This window comes from Periplaneta americana, unplaced genomic scaffold (genome assembly GCF_040183065.1).
Source record: "Periplaneta americana isolate PAMFEO1 unplaced genomic scaffold, P.americana_PAMFEO1_priV1 scaffold_34, whole genome shotgun sequence".
NCBI classification, from domain to species: Eukaryota; Metazoa; Arthropoda; class Insecta; order Blattodea; family Blattidae; genus Periplaneta; species Periplaneta americana.
This window is the reverse complement of record NW_027185515.1, coordinates 5,983-22,555: the sequence shown is the minus strand read 5'-3', so window position 1 is coordinate 22,555 and position 16,573 is coordinate 5,983. Positions and strand designations below refer to the sequence as shown.

Genomic DNA, 16,573 nt, shown 5'->3' with positions numbered 1-16,573 from the left:
TCTCCCATGTTCCATATCAACTATTTCTTACATAACGGCAGTACAGGTTCAGATCGTTACCACCAAATTAACAAACGTTCCCACATTACAAGCGCACACATTCATTCACTTCTTCTCAGACATCATATTCATTTCCTGTATAATTACGTACATTAAGTACATGTATACTAAGAATTCTGATTACAGTTACAAATTTTACGATTTAAATGCATTTATGTCATTTTTCTTTTCACAAATTCTCATCAAATTGCTCCTCACAACTGGTAACAAATATTAAATCATTTTTAGTATTTCCAATGACAGTCAATCTATCCTTCCCCATTTCCAGTTTAATACTGTGCACACCACTCTTCTTCTCCTCTTCGTCACCGTCTTCTTCTTCTATTTATCAATTCCGCTATAATGCCACAGTAACGAGCTTGGCGTACCCTGACCAACCACGGAACACCTGACATGATTCTTTCTTGTTCGCAGGGACGAGAAGTCTGTATTTTTTCTCAACGCAGCTATTCTGTTTTAAACAGGGATGTCTATGGCTTCCGAAACTGCATGTCATTAAAAATTCTCACATTAAGAAATTTGTAGCCGATCACTTGGAACGGCAGGGTAACCGAACTTCAGTCGATGCATTTATAATTATCGGCTATCCGGGAGAGTAAAATCACGCAGGCGATTATTATTGCTCTCAAAACTCACGCAATTTCGCCAGCATACGTACGTCGAACCCCTAACTGCCCACCGATACTAAATTCCAACACACGACTCGCATACGTTGTGTTATACTGTATTTCTAATTTTTAAGGCCAAATGCACGACATACTGTCAAGAATGAAAGAAAAACAATAATAGAATTGCCCTGAAATTCCTTATATTGTTGCGAATTCGATCTCAACCTAATTCCAAGAAGCTACCGCATATATGAGTCCTACATGTTCATCTCAGTCAAAGGGCCAGGCCAGGCCAGGCCACTAAGTTAGATCGGATATGATGAACATTTTTTCTACCTCAGCTCAGGCAAAAACCCAAGAAAGTCGCAAATACGACATCACATTCGGATATAATCCGAAAACCCAACAACAATGAATACCTCCATCACACCATATCAGCTAAACGCCCATCAAGGAAATTCAGAGATCAACAGAATTTCATCTTGGACAATAGGCTGAGGAACAGTCCCATATACTACACTTCGATCTTAGCCAAAAGACCGAGAAGAAAAACCGATCACGTGCCGTCGGGATCTATTTAATTCTACAACAGCACCTGCCATATGCGGGTTATTAACAAACTCCGCTCCATTTAGATATACAGTTCGATACACCATCTTCTAAAGGGACTCTCGCTAAAGCTGTACTGCCATATCTTTCGAATAGAGTGCGCATACCATTTGTATTTCAATTAATCACAATACAGATTATAAATTGTAATGACGTGTGTCTAAATTACGTACACCTGCCCTCTAGCGAATGCTGTCGGAGTTATTCTCGCGCAAGTACAGTGAACTTGCTACTGCTGCCTACGATAGGCCGATGTTACATTCCTCGCATTAATTCTTATTATAGCGATCGAAAACTATCTAACCGCGGTTGCCGCACCTATAGAAACGGCAATCATATCCTTAAATAATGAACTTTTTGTGATAAAGGAAAAAGAAAAGAAAGAGACAGAGATCAGCTTAATTTCATTCAAGCGGAGCGACAGCACGGAAACTAGCGTCCAGCTCTTGAGACAACTAGTCAAACAACAGATGGTAACTACACAGAATTTACTGCATTGCAACATTCATTGTGTTATTATAGCAGTAGTGTCAGATTTGTAAGCTCCAATACCGTTTGTGGAGCTAGATCGGAGCATGAACTTGCTTGTGTCTGTGGAAACACCGGAGCACGAAACCCGTCTAGTGGAGCGCTCAGCTCCGTTTAGTCCCTGTCTGACATCGCTGTATTATAGTTTCTATGAACCATATTTCCGAAGTGTTGAGCTATGAGCACTTAAGCGCTCGCAATACTTTGCCACTACGCAGCGAATATTCACCGACATTTAAAGCACTCGTTCACACTATTTTTCGCATAGATTTCCCAATTATGCCTGTGACAATCATAGCTTCAGAATTACTGAGCGATTCATTCATCCCAACAACCAACGTTAACCCGTGCCCACAAATATAAATTCATTGTCCAACTTCAACTCCTTTCACAACATCCCCGCCTACACAAGTCACTCACTATAGGAATAATATTAGGCTTCTCTATTCATTTCGCAAATTGCCATAAACTACAATATAATATTACTTCGCATCTCTTTTTATCGTCTCACATAAACCGTTTCAGCTTGCAAAGTTTCTTCAGATTTTAGATTTAACTAATTTAATTTTCAATTGTCTGGAACGGCTGTTAACTTCGTCTGTAGCTTTCCCCACAGCGGAGACGTGACGCTTCATTCCGAGAAAAACTACTATATTACCTACAATAATTGAAATTATGTTGAATATGACCCGCTCTGCTCCAGTCGAACACAATATCACTACATCACAAATCCAAACGGTGGCGAGGTAAGGTACAACGTTTTTAGAATAATGGAATTATTCGTTACTAGATGTTCATTTTAATCAGTCTGTATGGTGGCAATGTGATGTATCTCCGTAGGGAAAAGGCTGCGGATATGAGCACATGTAATCAAATTGTTCCTTCCGCTGTAGTGAATGAGAATATTTGAGATTTATTTGTGGCGAGGTGTAGAAGATTATGTTACAGTGTCCATAATATTAAAATACTTTTCTCTTGAGCCTACCTGTTCAGAGGATCGGTCATTGCTGCTGTACTTCGAATTTTGTACCGTTCATTTAATCTCCTTAATGCTGCTACATATTCCTTCGCACAAACACACTTTCAATACTTGTATCGTACAATAAATACATCTGATATCGCAGAGAATTAATACGAAACATAAAGTTCCGCCAAGCATCCGCAGCCATCTTACATAATTTTATTGCCGTACATATATACATACACAAATACAACACTACATGATAGCGATTAAATGGGCCGATCCCGGAAGCACTGCAATACCGGGCCAACCCGTGACAGAGGTGGAGCAAGCTCCTAGCACTCCGTCATTTTCCAAAAATCAGTTTAATATTCTGGTCCTGCAATGCAGGACGTATCAGATATTAAGCTGATAAGAACAGATACTACACTTTGATCTTAGCCAAAAGGCCGAGAAGCGATGCCAAACGACGCCCGTCGCGACACAATTAATCTTACAACGACGCCTGTCACAGACGGGACGCGAACTTATCCCGCTGGCCTCAGAAATTAAATTCATTACAAAATATCATAGCAAGACTCTCTGAACAGAACTACTATCGTCTCATGCGCATTCAGAGTGCGCACTTCACCTGCATTCGGATATCAAGTAAAATTAATTACGAAATACAATGAATTATTATGCCACGCGTGCACATTACGTGTGTCTGCCATCTAGCGCCTGCTGTTGGCGTTACCCTCGCTCATAATACGCCAGCATCCCTATTAAACTAGGTCCCGCGCCGTGGTCTAAGACATCCTCCCTAGGATTCCCGTCATGGAATCCGGGCTATTCCGAGTACTCATGGCTTCGGCCAGTGTATGGGACCGGTGCCCACCCAGCATCGTGGTGCACTTGGGGAGCTACGATAGGTGGCGAAATAAAGCCAGCTCTATAACGGCTGGGGGATTCATCGTGCTAACCACACGATACTTCCATTTTGGTTTCATGATCGTCCACCTCTGCTTCGGCATGTTGACGTGAGTTCAGCAGCCGGTTGCTCGGTCATGGTCCTTCATGGTCTGTCGTGCCACGGATTAGTATATAACGACTAGACTATGATCAACACGAACATTTATACCGCTATGATGCATGCTGTAGGCTACTAAATCAACAATAATATTTACAACGCATCCAAGTGCTGATGTAAGAGGCTAGGTCTCCTCGGCTCTTTCTTCTTCATTTCAAATGGGTAACATGACGTCCTCAAACATTCATTTCAAAACGATTCCCAATCTGAACAAAAGCATATTATTAAGTTTCTACCTAACGTTATTAGTACTCTAAACTCAGCGTGTCTGGAAAATACGTATGTACACGTGATCTCCCATGTTCCATATCAAGTATTTCTTACATAACGGCAGTACAGGTTCAGATCGTTACCACCAAATTAACAAACGTTCCCACATTACAAGCGCACACATTCATTCACTTCTTCTCAGACATCATATTCATTTCCTGTATAATTACGTACATTAAGTACATGTATACTAAGAATTCTGATTACAGTTACAAATTTTACGATTTAAATGCATTTATGTCATTTTTCTTTTCACAAATTCTCATCAAATTGCTCCTCACAACTGGTAACAAATATTAAATCATTTTTAGTATTTCCAATGACAGTCAATCTATCCTTCCCCATTTCCAGTTTAATACTGTGCACACCACTCTTCTTCTCCTCTTCGTCACCGTCTTCTTCTTCTATTTATCAATTCCGCTATAATGCCACAGTAACGAGCTTGGCGTACCCTGACCAACCACGGAACACCTGACATGATTCTTTCTTGTTCGCAGGGACGAGAAGTCTGTATTTTTTCTCAACGCAGCTATTCTGTTTTAAACAGGGATGTCTATGGCTTCCGAAACTGCATGTCATTAAAAATTCTCACATTAAGAAATTTGTAGCCGATCACTTGGAACGGCAGGGTAACCGAACTTCAGTCGATGCATTTATAATTATCGGCTATCCGGGAGAGTAAAATCACGCAGGCGATTATTATTGCTCTCAAAACTCACGCAATTTCGCCAGCATACGTACGTCGAACCCCTAACTGCCCACCGATACTAAATTCCAACACACGACTCGCATACGTTGTGTTATACTGTATTTCTAATTTTTAAGGCCAAATGCACGACATACTGTCAAGAATGAAAGAAAAACAATAATAGAATTGCCCTGAAATTCCTTATATTGTTGCGAATTCGATCTCAACCTAATTCCAAGAAGCTACCGCATATATGAGTCCTACATGTTCATCTCAGTCAAAGGGCCAGGCCAGGCCAGGCCACTAAGTTAGATCGGATATGATGAACATTTTTTCTACCTCAGCTCAGGCAAAAACCCAAGAAAGTCGCAAATACGACATCACATTCGGATATAATCCGAAAACCCAACAACAATGAATACCTCCATCACACCATATCAGCTAAACGCCCATCAAGGAAATTCAGAGATCAACAGAATTTCATCTTGGACAATAGGCTGAGGAACAGTCCCATATACTACACTTCGATCTTAGCCAAAAGACCGAGAAGAAAAACCGATCACGTGCCGTCGGGATCTATTTAATTCTACAACAGCACCTGCCATATGCGGGTTATTAACAAACTCCGCTCCATTTAGATATACAGTTCGATACACCATCTTCTAAAGGGACTCTCGCTAAAGCTGTACTGCCATATCTTTCGAATAGAGTGCGCATACCATTTGTATTTCAATTAATCACAATACAGATTATAAATTGTAATGACGTGTGTCTAAATTACGTACACCTGCCCTCTAGCGAATGCTGTCGGAGTTATTCTCGCGCAAGTACAGTGAACTTGCTACTGCTGCCTACGATAGGCCGATGTTACATTCCTCGCATTAATTCTTAATATAGCGATCGAAAACTATCTAACCGCGGTTGCCGCACCTATAGAAACGGCAATCATATCCTTAAATAATGAACTTTTTGTGATAAAGGAAAAAGAAAAGAAAGAGACAGAGATCAGCTTAATTTCATTCAAGCGGAGCGACAGCACGGAAACTAGCGTCCAGCTCTTGAGACAACTAGTCAAACAACAGATGGTAACTACACAGAATTTACTGCATTGCAACATTCATTGTGTTATTATAGCAGTAGTGTCAGATTTGTAAGCTCCAATACCGTTTGTGGAGCTAGATCGGAGCATGAACTTGCTTGTGTCTGTGGAAACACCGGAGCACGAAACCCGTCTAGTGGAGCGCTCAGCTCCGTTTAGTCCCTGTCTGACATCGCTGTATTATAGTTTCTATGAACCATATTTCCGAAGTGTTGAGCTATGAGCACTTAAGCGCTCGCAATACTTTGCCACTACGCAGCGAATATTCACCGACATTTAAAGCACTCGTTCACACTATTTTTCGCATAGATTTCCCAATTATGCCTGTGACAATCATAGCTTCAGAATTACTGAGCGATTCATTCATCCCAACAACCAACGTTAACCCGTGCCCACAAATATAAATTCATTGTCCAACTTCAACTCCTTTCACAACATCCCCGCCTACACAAGTCACTCACTATAGGAATAATATTAGGCTTCTCTATTCATTTCGCAAATTGCCATAAACTACAATATAATATTACTTCGCATCTCTTTTTATCGTCTCACATAAACCGTTTCAGCTTGCAAAGTTTCTTCAGATTTTAGATTTAACTAATTTAATTTTCAATTGTCTGGAACGGCTGTTAACTTCGTCTGTAGCTTTCCCCACAGCGGAGACGTGACGCTTCATTCCGAGAAAAACTACTATATTACCTACAATAATTGAAATTATGTTGAATATGACCCGCTCTGCTCCAGTCGAACACAATATCACTACATCACAAATCCAAACGGTGGCGAGGTAAGGTACAACGTTTTTAGAATAATGGAATTATTCGTTACTAGATGTTCATTTTAATCAGTCTGTATGGTGGCAATGTGATGTATCTCCGTAGGGAAAAGGCTGCGGATATGAGCACATGTAATCAAATTGTTCCTTCCGCTGTAGTGAATGAGAATATTTGAGATTTATTTGTGGCGAGGTGTAGAAGATTATGTTACAGTGTCCATAATATTAAAATACTTTTCTCTTGAGCCTACCTGTTCAGAGGATCGGTCATTGCTGCTGTACTTCGAATTTTGTACCGTTCATTTAATCTCCTTAATGCTGCTACATATTCCTTCGCACAAACACACTTTCAATACTTGTATCGTACAATAAATACATCTGATATCGCAGAGAATTAATACGAAACATAAAGTTCCGCCAAGCATCCGCAGCCATCTTACATAATTTTATTGCCGTACATATATACATACACAAATACAACACTACATGATAGCGATTAAATGGGCCGATCCCGGAAGCACTGCAATACCGGGCCAACCCGTGACAGAGGTGGAGCAAGCTCCTAGCACTCCGTCATTTTCCAAAAATCAGTTTAATATTCTGGTCCTGCAATGCAGGACGTATCAGATATTAAGCTGATAAGAACAGATACTACACTTTGATCTTAGCCAAAAGGCCGAGAAGCGATGCCAAACGACGCCCGTCGCGACACAATTAATCTTACAACGACGCCTGTCACAGACGGGACGCGAACTTATCCCGCTGGCCTCAGAAATTAAATTCATTACAAAATATCATAGCAAGACTCTCTGAACAGAACTACTATCGTCTCATGCGCATTCAGAGTGCGCACTTCACCTGCATTCGGATATCAAGTAAAATTAATTACGAAATACAATGAATTATTATGCCACGCGTGCACATTACGTGTGTCTGCCATCTAGCGCCTGCTGTTGGCGTTACCCTCGCTCATAATACGCCAGCATCCCTATTAAACTAGGTCCCGCGCCGTGGTCTAAGACATCCTCCCTAGGATTCCCGTCATGGAATCCGGGCTATTCCGAGTACTCATGGCTTCGGCCAGTGTATGGGACCGGTGCCCACCCAGCATCGTGGTGCACTTGGGGAGCTACGATAGGTGGCGAAATAAAGCCAGCTCTATAACGGCTGGGGGATTCATCGTGCTAACCACACGATACTTCCATTTTGGTTTCATGATCGTCCACCTCTGCTTCGGCATGTTGACGTGAGTTCAGCAGCCGGTTGCTCGGTCATGGTCCTTCATGGTCTGTCGTGCCACGGATTAGTATATAACGACTAGACTATGATCAACACGAACATTTATACCGCTATGATGCATGCTGTAGGCTACTAAATCAACAATAATATTTACAACGCATCCAAGTGCTGATGTAAGAGGCTAGGTCTCCTCGGCTCTTTCTTCTTCATTTCAAATGGGTAACATGACGTCCTCAAACATTCATTTCAAAACGATTCCCAATCTGAACAAAAGCATATTATTAAGTTTCTACCTAACGTTATTAGTACTCTAAACTCAGCGTGTCTGGAAAATACGTATGTACACGTGATCTCCCATGTTCCATATCAAGTATTTCTTACATAACGGCAGTACAGGTTCAGATCGTTACCACCAAATTAACAAACGTTCCCACATTACAAGCGCACACATTCATTCACTTCTTCTCAGACATCATATTCATTTCCTGTATAATTACGTACATTAAGTACATGTATACTAAGAATTCTGATTACAGTTACAAATTTTACGATTTAAATGCATTTATGTCATTTTTCTTTTCACAAATTCTCATCAAATTGCTCCTCACAACTGGTAACAAATATTAAATCATTTTTAGTATTTCCAATGACAGTCAATCTATCCTTCCCCATTTCCAGTTTAATACTGTGCACACCACTCTTCTTCTCCTCTTCGTCACCGTCTTCTTCTTCTATTTATCAATTCCGCTATAATGCCACAGTAACGAGCTTGGCGTACCCTGACCAACCACGGAACACCTGACATGATTCTTTCTTGTTCGCAGGGACGAGAAGTCTGTATTTTTTCTCAACGCAGCTATTCTGTTTTAAACAGGGATGTCTATGGCTTCCGAAACTGCATGTCATTAAAAATTCTCACATTAAGAAATTTGTAGCCGATCACTTGGAACGGCAGGGTAACCGAACTTCAGTCGATGCATTTATAATTATCGGCTATCCGGGAGAGTAAAATCACGCAGGCGATTATTATTGCTCTCAAAACTCACGCAATTTCGCCAGCATACGTACGTCGAACCCCTAACTGCCCACCGATACTAAATTCCAACACACGACTCGCATACGTTGTGTTATACTGTATTTCTAATTTTTAAGGCCAAATGCACGACATACTGTCAAGAATGAAAGAAAAACAATAATAGAATTGCCCTGAAATTCCTTATATTGTTGCGAATTCGATCTCAACCTAATTCCAAGAAGCTACCGCATATATGAGTCCTACATGTTCATCTCAGTCAAAGGGCCAGGCCAGGCCAGGCCACTAAGTTAGATCGGATATGATGAACATTTTTTCTACCTCAGCTCAGGCAAAAACCCAAGAAAGTCGCAAATACGACATCACATTCGGATATAATCCGAAAACCCAACAACAATGAATACCTCCATCACACCATATCAGCTAAACGCCCATCAAGGAAATTCAGAGATCAACAGAATTTCATCTTGGACAATAGGCTGAGGAACAGTCCCATATACTACACTTCGATCTTAGCCAAAAGACCGAGAAGAAAAACCGATCACGTGCCGTCGGGATCTATTTAATTCTACAACAGCACCTGCCATATGCGGGTTATTAACAAACTCCGCTCCATTTAGATATACAGTTCGATACACCATCTTCTAAAGGGACTCTCGCTAAAGCTGTACTGCCATATCTTTCGAATAGAGTGCGCATACCATTTGTATTTCAATTAATCACAATACAGATTATAAATTGTAATGACGTGTGTCTAAATTACGTACACCTGCCCTCTAGCGAATGCTGTCGGAGTTATTCTCGCGCAAGTACAGTGAACTTGCTACTGCTGCCTACGATAGGCCGATGTTACATTCCTCGCATTAATTCTTAATATAGCGATCGAAAACTATCTAACCGCGGTTGCCGCACCTATAGAAACGGCAATCATATCCTTAAATAATGAACTTTTTGTGATAAAGGAAAAAGAAAAGAAAGAGACAGAGATCAGCTTAATTTCATTCAAGCGGAGCGACAGCACGGAAACTAGCGTCCAGCTCTTGAGACAACTAGTCAAACAACAGATGGTAACTACACAGAATTTACTGCATTGCAACATTCATTGTGTTATTATAGCAGTAGTGTCAGATTTGTAAGCTCCAATACCGTTTGTGGAGCTAGATCGGAGCATGAACTTGCTTGTGTCTGTGGAAACACCGGAGCACGAAACCCGTCTAGTGGAGCGCTCAGCTCCGTTTAGTCCCTGTCTGACATCGCTGTATTATAGTTTCTATGAACCATATTTCCGAAGTGTTGAGCTATGAGCACTTAAGCGCTCGCAATACTTTGCCACTACGCAGCGAATATTCACCGACATTTAAAGCACTCGTTCACACTATTTTTCGCATAGATTTCCCAATTATGCCTGTGACAATCATAGCTTCAGAATTACTGAGCGATTCATTCATCCCAACAACCAACGTTAACCCGTGCCCACAAATATAAATTCATTGTCCAACTTCAACTCCTTTCACAACATCCCCGCCTACACAAGTCACTCACTATAGGAATAATATTAGGCTTCTCTATTCATTTCGCAAATTGCCATAAACTACAATATAATATTACTTCGCATCTCTTTTTATCGTCTCACATAAACCGTTTCAGCTTGCAAAGTTTCTTCAGATTTTAGATTTAACTAATTTAATTTTCAATTGTCTGGAACGGCTGTTAACTTCGTCTGTAGCTTTCCCCACAGCGGAGACGTGACGCTTCATTCCGAGAAAAACTACTATATTACCTACAATAATTGAAATTATGTTGAATATGACCCGCTCTGCTCCAGTCGAACACAATATCACTACATCACAAATCCAAACGGTGGCGAGGTAAGGTACAACGTTTTTAGAATAATGGAATTATTCGTTACTAGATGTTCATTTTAATCAGTCTGTATGGTGGCAATGTGATGTATCTCCGTAGGGAAAAGGCTGCGGATATGAGCACATGTAATCAAATTGTTCCTTCCGCTGTAGTGAATGAGAATATTTGAGATTTATTTGTGGCGAGGTGTAGAAGATTATGTTACAGTGTCCATAATATTAAAATACTTTTCTCTTGAGCCTACCTGTTCAGAGGATCGGTCATTGCTGCTGTACTTCGAATTTTGTACCGTTCATTTAATCTCCTTAATGCTGCTACATATTCCTTCGCACAAACACACTTTCAATACTTGTATCGTACAATAAATACATCTGATATCGCAGAGAATTAATACGAAACATAAAGTTCCGCCAAGCATCCGCAGCCATCTTACATAATTTTATTGCCGTACATATATACATACACAAATACAACACTACATGATAGCGATTAAATGGGCCGATCCCGGAAGCACTGCAATACCGGGCCAACCCGTGACAGAGGTGGAGCAAGCTCCTAGCACTCCGTCATTTTCCAAAAATCAGTTTAATATTCTGGTCCTGCAATGCAGGACGTATCAGATATTAAGCTGATAAGAACAGATACTACACTTTGATCTTAGCCAAAAGGCCGAGAAGCGATGCCAAACGACGCCCGTCGCGACACAATTAATCTTACAACGACGCCTGTCACAGACGGGACGCGAACTTATCCCGCTGGCCTCAGAAATTAAATTCATTACAAAATATCATAGCAAGACTCTCTGAACAGAACTACTATCGTCTCATGCGCATTCAGAGTGCGCACTTCACCTGCATTCGGATATCAAGTAAAATTAATTACGAAATACAATGAATTATTATGCCACGCGTGCACATTACGTGTGTCTGCCATCTAGCGCCTGCTGTTGGCGTTACCCTCGCTCATAATACGCCAGCATCCCTATTAAACTAGGTCCCGCGCCGTGGTCTAAGACATCCTCCCTAGGATTCCCGTCATGGAATCCGGGCTATTCCGAGTACTCATGGCTTCGGCCAGTGTATGGGACCGGTGCCCACCCAGCATCGTGGTGCACTTGGGGAGCTACGATAGGTGGCGAAATAAAGCCAGCTCTATAACGGCTGGGGGATTCATCGTGCTAACCACACGATACTTCCATTTTGGTTTCATGATCGTCCACCTCTGCTTCGGCATGTTGACGTGAGTTCAGCAGCCGGTTGCTCGGTCATGGTCCTTCATGGTCTGTCGTGCCACGGATTAGTATATAACGACTAGACTATGATCAACACGAACATTTATACCGCTATGATGCATGCTGTAGGCTACTAAATCAACAATAATATTTACAACGCATCCAAGTGCTGATGTAAGAGGCTAGGTCTCCTCGGCTCTTTCTTCTTCATTTCAAATGGGTAACATGACGTCCTCAAACATTCATTTCAAAACGATTCCCAATCTGAACAAAAGCATATTATTAAGTTTCTACCTAACGTTATTAGTACTCTAAACTCAGCGTGTCTGGAAAATACGTATGTACACGTGATCTCCCATGTTCCATATCAACTATTTCTTACATAACGGCAGTACAGGTTCAGATCGTTACCACCAAATTAACAAACGTTCCCACATTACAAGCGCACACATTCATTCACTTCTTCTCAGACATCATATTCATTTCCTGTATAATTACGTACATTAAGTACATGTATACTAAGAATTCTGATTACAGTTACAAATTTTACGATTTAAATGCATTTATGTCATTTTTCTTTTCACAAATTCTCATCAAATTGCTCCTCACAACTGGTAACAAATATTAAATCATTTTTAGTATTTCCAATGACAGTCAATCTATCCTTCCCCATTTCCAGTTTAATACTGTGCACACCACTCTTCTTCTCCTCTTCGTCACCGTCTTCTTCTTCTATTTATCAATTCCGCTATAATGCCACAGTAACGAGCTTGGCGTACCCTGACCAACCACGGAACACCTGACATGATTCTTTCTTGTTCGCAGGGACGAGAAGTCTGTATTTTTTCTCAACGCAGCTATTCTGTTTTAAACAGGGATGTCTATGGCTTCCGAAACTGCATGTCATTAAAAATTCTCACATTAAGAAATTTGTAGCCGATCACTTGGAACGGCAGGGTAACCGAACTTCAGTCGATGCATTTATAATTATCGGCTATCCGGGAGAGTAAAATCACGCAGGCGATTATTATTGCTCTCAAAACTCACGCAATTTCGCCAGCATACGTACGTCGAACCCCTAACTGCCCACCGATACTAAATTCCAACACACGACTCGCATACGTTGTGTTATACTGTATTTCTAATTTTTAAGGCCAAATGCACGACATACTGTCAAGAATGAAAGAAAAACAATAATAGAATTGCCCTGAAATTCCTTATATTGTTGCGAATTCGATCTCAACCTAATTCCAAGAAGCTACCGCATATATGAGTCCTACATGTTCATCTCAGTCAAAGGGCCAGGCCAGGCCAGGCCACTAAGTTAGATCGGATATGATGAACATTTTTTCTACCTCAGCTCAGGCAAAAACCCAAGAAAGTCGCAAATACGACATCACATTCGGATATAATCCGAAAACCCAACAACAATGAATACCTCCATCACACCATATCAGCTAAACGCCCATCAAGGAAATTCAGAGATCAACAGAATTTCATCTTGGACAATAGGCTGAGGAACAGTCCCATATACTACACTTCGATCTTAGCCAAAAGACCGAGAAGAAAAACCGATCACGTGCCGTCGGGATCTATTTAATTCTACAACAGCACCTGCCATATGCGGGTTATTAACAAACTCCGCTCCATTTAGATATACAGTTCGATACACCATCTTCTAAAGGGACTCTCGCTAAAGCTGTACTGCCATATCTTTCGAATAGAGTGCGCATACCATTTGTATTTCAATTAATCACAATACAGATTATAAATTGTAATGACGTGTGTCTAAATTACGTACACCTGCCCTCTAGCGAATGCTGTCGGAGTTATTCTCGCGCAAGTACACTGAACTTGCTACTGCTGCCTACGATAGGCCGATGTTACATTCCTCGCATTAATTCTTAATATAGCGATCGAAAACTATCTAACCGCGGTTGCCGCACCTATAGAAACGGCAATCATATCCTTAAATAATGAACTTTTTGTGATAAAGGAAAAAGAAAAGAAAGAGACAGAGATCAGCTTAATTTCATTCAAGCGGAGCGACAGCACGGAAACTAGCGTCCAGCTCTTGAGACAACTAGTCAAACAACAGATGGTAACTACACAGAATTTACTGCATTGCAACATTCATTGTGTTATTATAGCAGTAGTGTCAGATTTGTAAGCTCCAATACCGTTTGTGGAGCTAGATCGGAGCATGAACTTGCTTGTGTCTGTGGAAACACCGGAGCACGAAACCCGTCTAGTGGAGCGCTCAGCTCCGTTTAGTCCCTGTCTGACATCGCTGTATTATAGTTTCTATGAACCATATTTCCGAAGTGTTGAGCTATGAGCACTTAAGCGCTCGCAATACTTTGCCACTACGCAGCGAATATTCACCGACATTTAAAGCACTCGTTCACACTATTTTTCGCATAGATTTCCCAATTATGCCTGTGACAATCATAGCTTCAGAATTACTGAGCGATTCATTCATCCCAACAACCAACGTTAACCCGTGCCCACAAATATAAATTCATTGTCCAACTTCAACTCCTTTCACAACATCCCCGCCTACACAAGTCACTCACTATAGGAATAATATTAGGCTTCTCTATTCATTTCGCAAATTGCCATAAACTACAATATAATATTACTTCGCATCTCTTTTTATCGTCTCACATAAACCGTTTCAGCTTGCAAAGTTTCTTCAGATTTTAGATTTAACTAATTTAATTTTCAATTGTCTGGAACGGCTGTTAACTTCGTCTGTAGCTTTCCCCACAGCGGAGACGTGACGCTTCATTCCGAGAAAAACTACTATATTACCTACAATAATTGAAATTATGTTGAATATGACCCGCTCTGCTCCAGTCGAACACAATATCACTACATCACAAATCCAAACGGTGGCGAGGTAAGGTACAACGTTTTTAGAATAATGGAATTATTCGTTACTAGATGTTCATTTTAATCAGTCTGTATGGTGGCAATGTGATGTATCTCCGTAGGGAAAAGGCTGCGGATATGAGCACATGTAATCAAATTGTTCCTTCCGCTGTAGTGAATGAGAATATTTGAGATTTATTTGTGGCGAGGTGTAGAAGATTATGTTACAGTGTCCATAATATTAAAATACTTTTCTCTTGAGCCTACCTGTTCAGAGGATCGGTCATTGCTGCTGTACTTCGAATTTTGTACCGTTCATTTAATCTCCTTAATGCTGCTACATATTCCTTCGCACAAACACACTTTCAATACTTGTATCGTACAATAAATACATCTGATATCGCAGAGAATTAATACGAAACATAAAGTTCCGCCAAGCATCCGCAGCCATCTTACATAATTTTATTGCCGTACATATATACATACACAAATACAACACTACATGATAGCGATTAAATGGGCCGATCCCGGAAGCACTGCAATACCGGGCCAACCCGTGACAGAGGTGGAGCAAGCTCCTAGCACTCCGTCATTTTCCAAAAATCAGTTTAATATTCTGGTCCTGCAATGCAGGACGTATCAGATATTAAGCTGATAAGAACAGATACTACACTTTGATCTTAGCCAAAAGGCCGAGAAGCGATGCCAAACGACGCCCGTCGCGACACAATTAATCTTACAACGACGCCTGTCACAGACGGGACGCGAACTTATCCCGCTGGCCTCAGAAATTAAATTCATTACAAAATATCATAGCAAGACTCTCTGAACAGAACTACTATCGTCTCATGCGCATTCAGAGTGCGCACTTCACCTGCATTCGGATATCAAGTAAAATTAATTACGAAATACAATGAATTATTATGCCACGCGTGCACATTACGTGTGTCTGCCATCTAGCGCCTGCTGTTGGCGTTACCCTCGCTCATAATACGCCAGCATCCCTATTAAACTAGGTCCCGCGCCGTGGTCTAAGACATCCTCCCTAGGATTCCCGTCATGGAATCCGGGCTATTCCGAGTACTCATGGCTTCGGCCAGTGTATGGGACCGGTGCCCACCCAGCATCGTGGTGCACTTGGGGAGCTACGATAGGTGGCGAAATAAAGCCAGCTCTATAACGGCTGGGGGATTCATCGTGCTAACCACACGATACTTCCATTTTGGTTTCATGATCGTCCACCTCTGCTTCGGCATGTTGACGTGAGTTCAGCAGCCGGTTGCTCGGTCATGGTCCTTCATGGTCTGTCGTGCCACGGATTAGTATATAACGACTAGACTATGATCAACACGAACATTTATACCGCTATGATGCATGCTGTAGGCTACTAAATCAACAATAATATTTACAACGCATCCAAGTGCTGATGTAAGAGGCTAGGTCTCCTCGGCTCTTTCTTCTTCATTTCAAATGGGTAACATGACGTCCTCAAACATTCATTTCAAAACGATTCCCAATCTGAACAAAAGCATATTATTAAGTTTCTACCTAACGTTATTAGTACTCTAAACTCAGCGTGTCTGGAAAATACGTATGTACACGTGATCTCCCATGTTCCATATCAACTATTTCTTACATAACGGCAGTACAGGTTCAGATCGTTACC

At 41.2% G+C, this 16,573-nt stretch overlaps 4 non-coding genes across 4 annotated transcripts; all 4 read right to left on the bottom strand.

The window, feature by feature from the left end:
- Positions 1 to 3,034: 3,034 nt before the first annotated feature.
- On the bottom strand, positions 3,035 to 3,227 carry LOC138694034 (U2 spliceosomal RNA). Its single transcript, XR_011330717.1, has one exon. It is a non-coding gene; the product is annotated as a U2 spliceosomal RNA (small nuclear RNA).
- A 3,935-nt stretch (positions 3,228 to 7,162) lies between these two features.
- Positions 7,163 to 7,355, bottom strand: LOC138694023 (U2 spliceosomal RNA). Its single transcript, XR_011330706.1, has one exon. It is a non-coding gene; the product is annotated as a U2 spliceosomal RNA (small nuclear RNA).
- A 3,935-nt stretch (positions 7,356 to 11,290) lies between these two features.
- Positions 11,291 to 11,483, bottom strand: LOC138694012 (U2 spliceosomal RNA). The gene has a single exon (XR_011330695.1). It is a non-coding gene; the product is annotated as a U2 spliceosomal RNA (small nuclear RNA).
- A 3,935-nt stretch (positions 11,484 to 15,418) lies between these two features.
- LOC138694000 (U2 spliceosomal RNA) lies at positions 15,419 to 15,611 on the bottom strand. Its single transcript, XR_011330683.1, has one exon. It is a non-coding gene; the product is annotated as a U2 spliceosomal RNA (small nuclear RNA).
- Between the last annotated feature and the right edge of the window lie 962 nt (positions 15,612 to 16,573).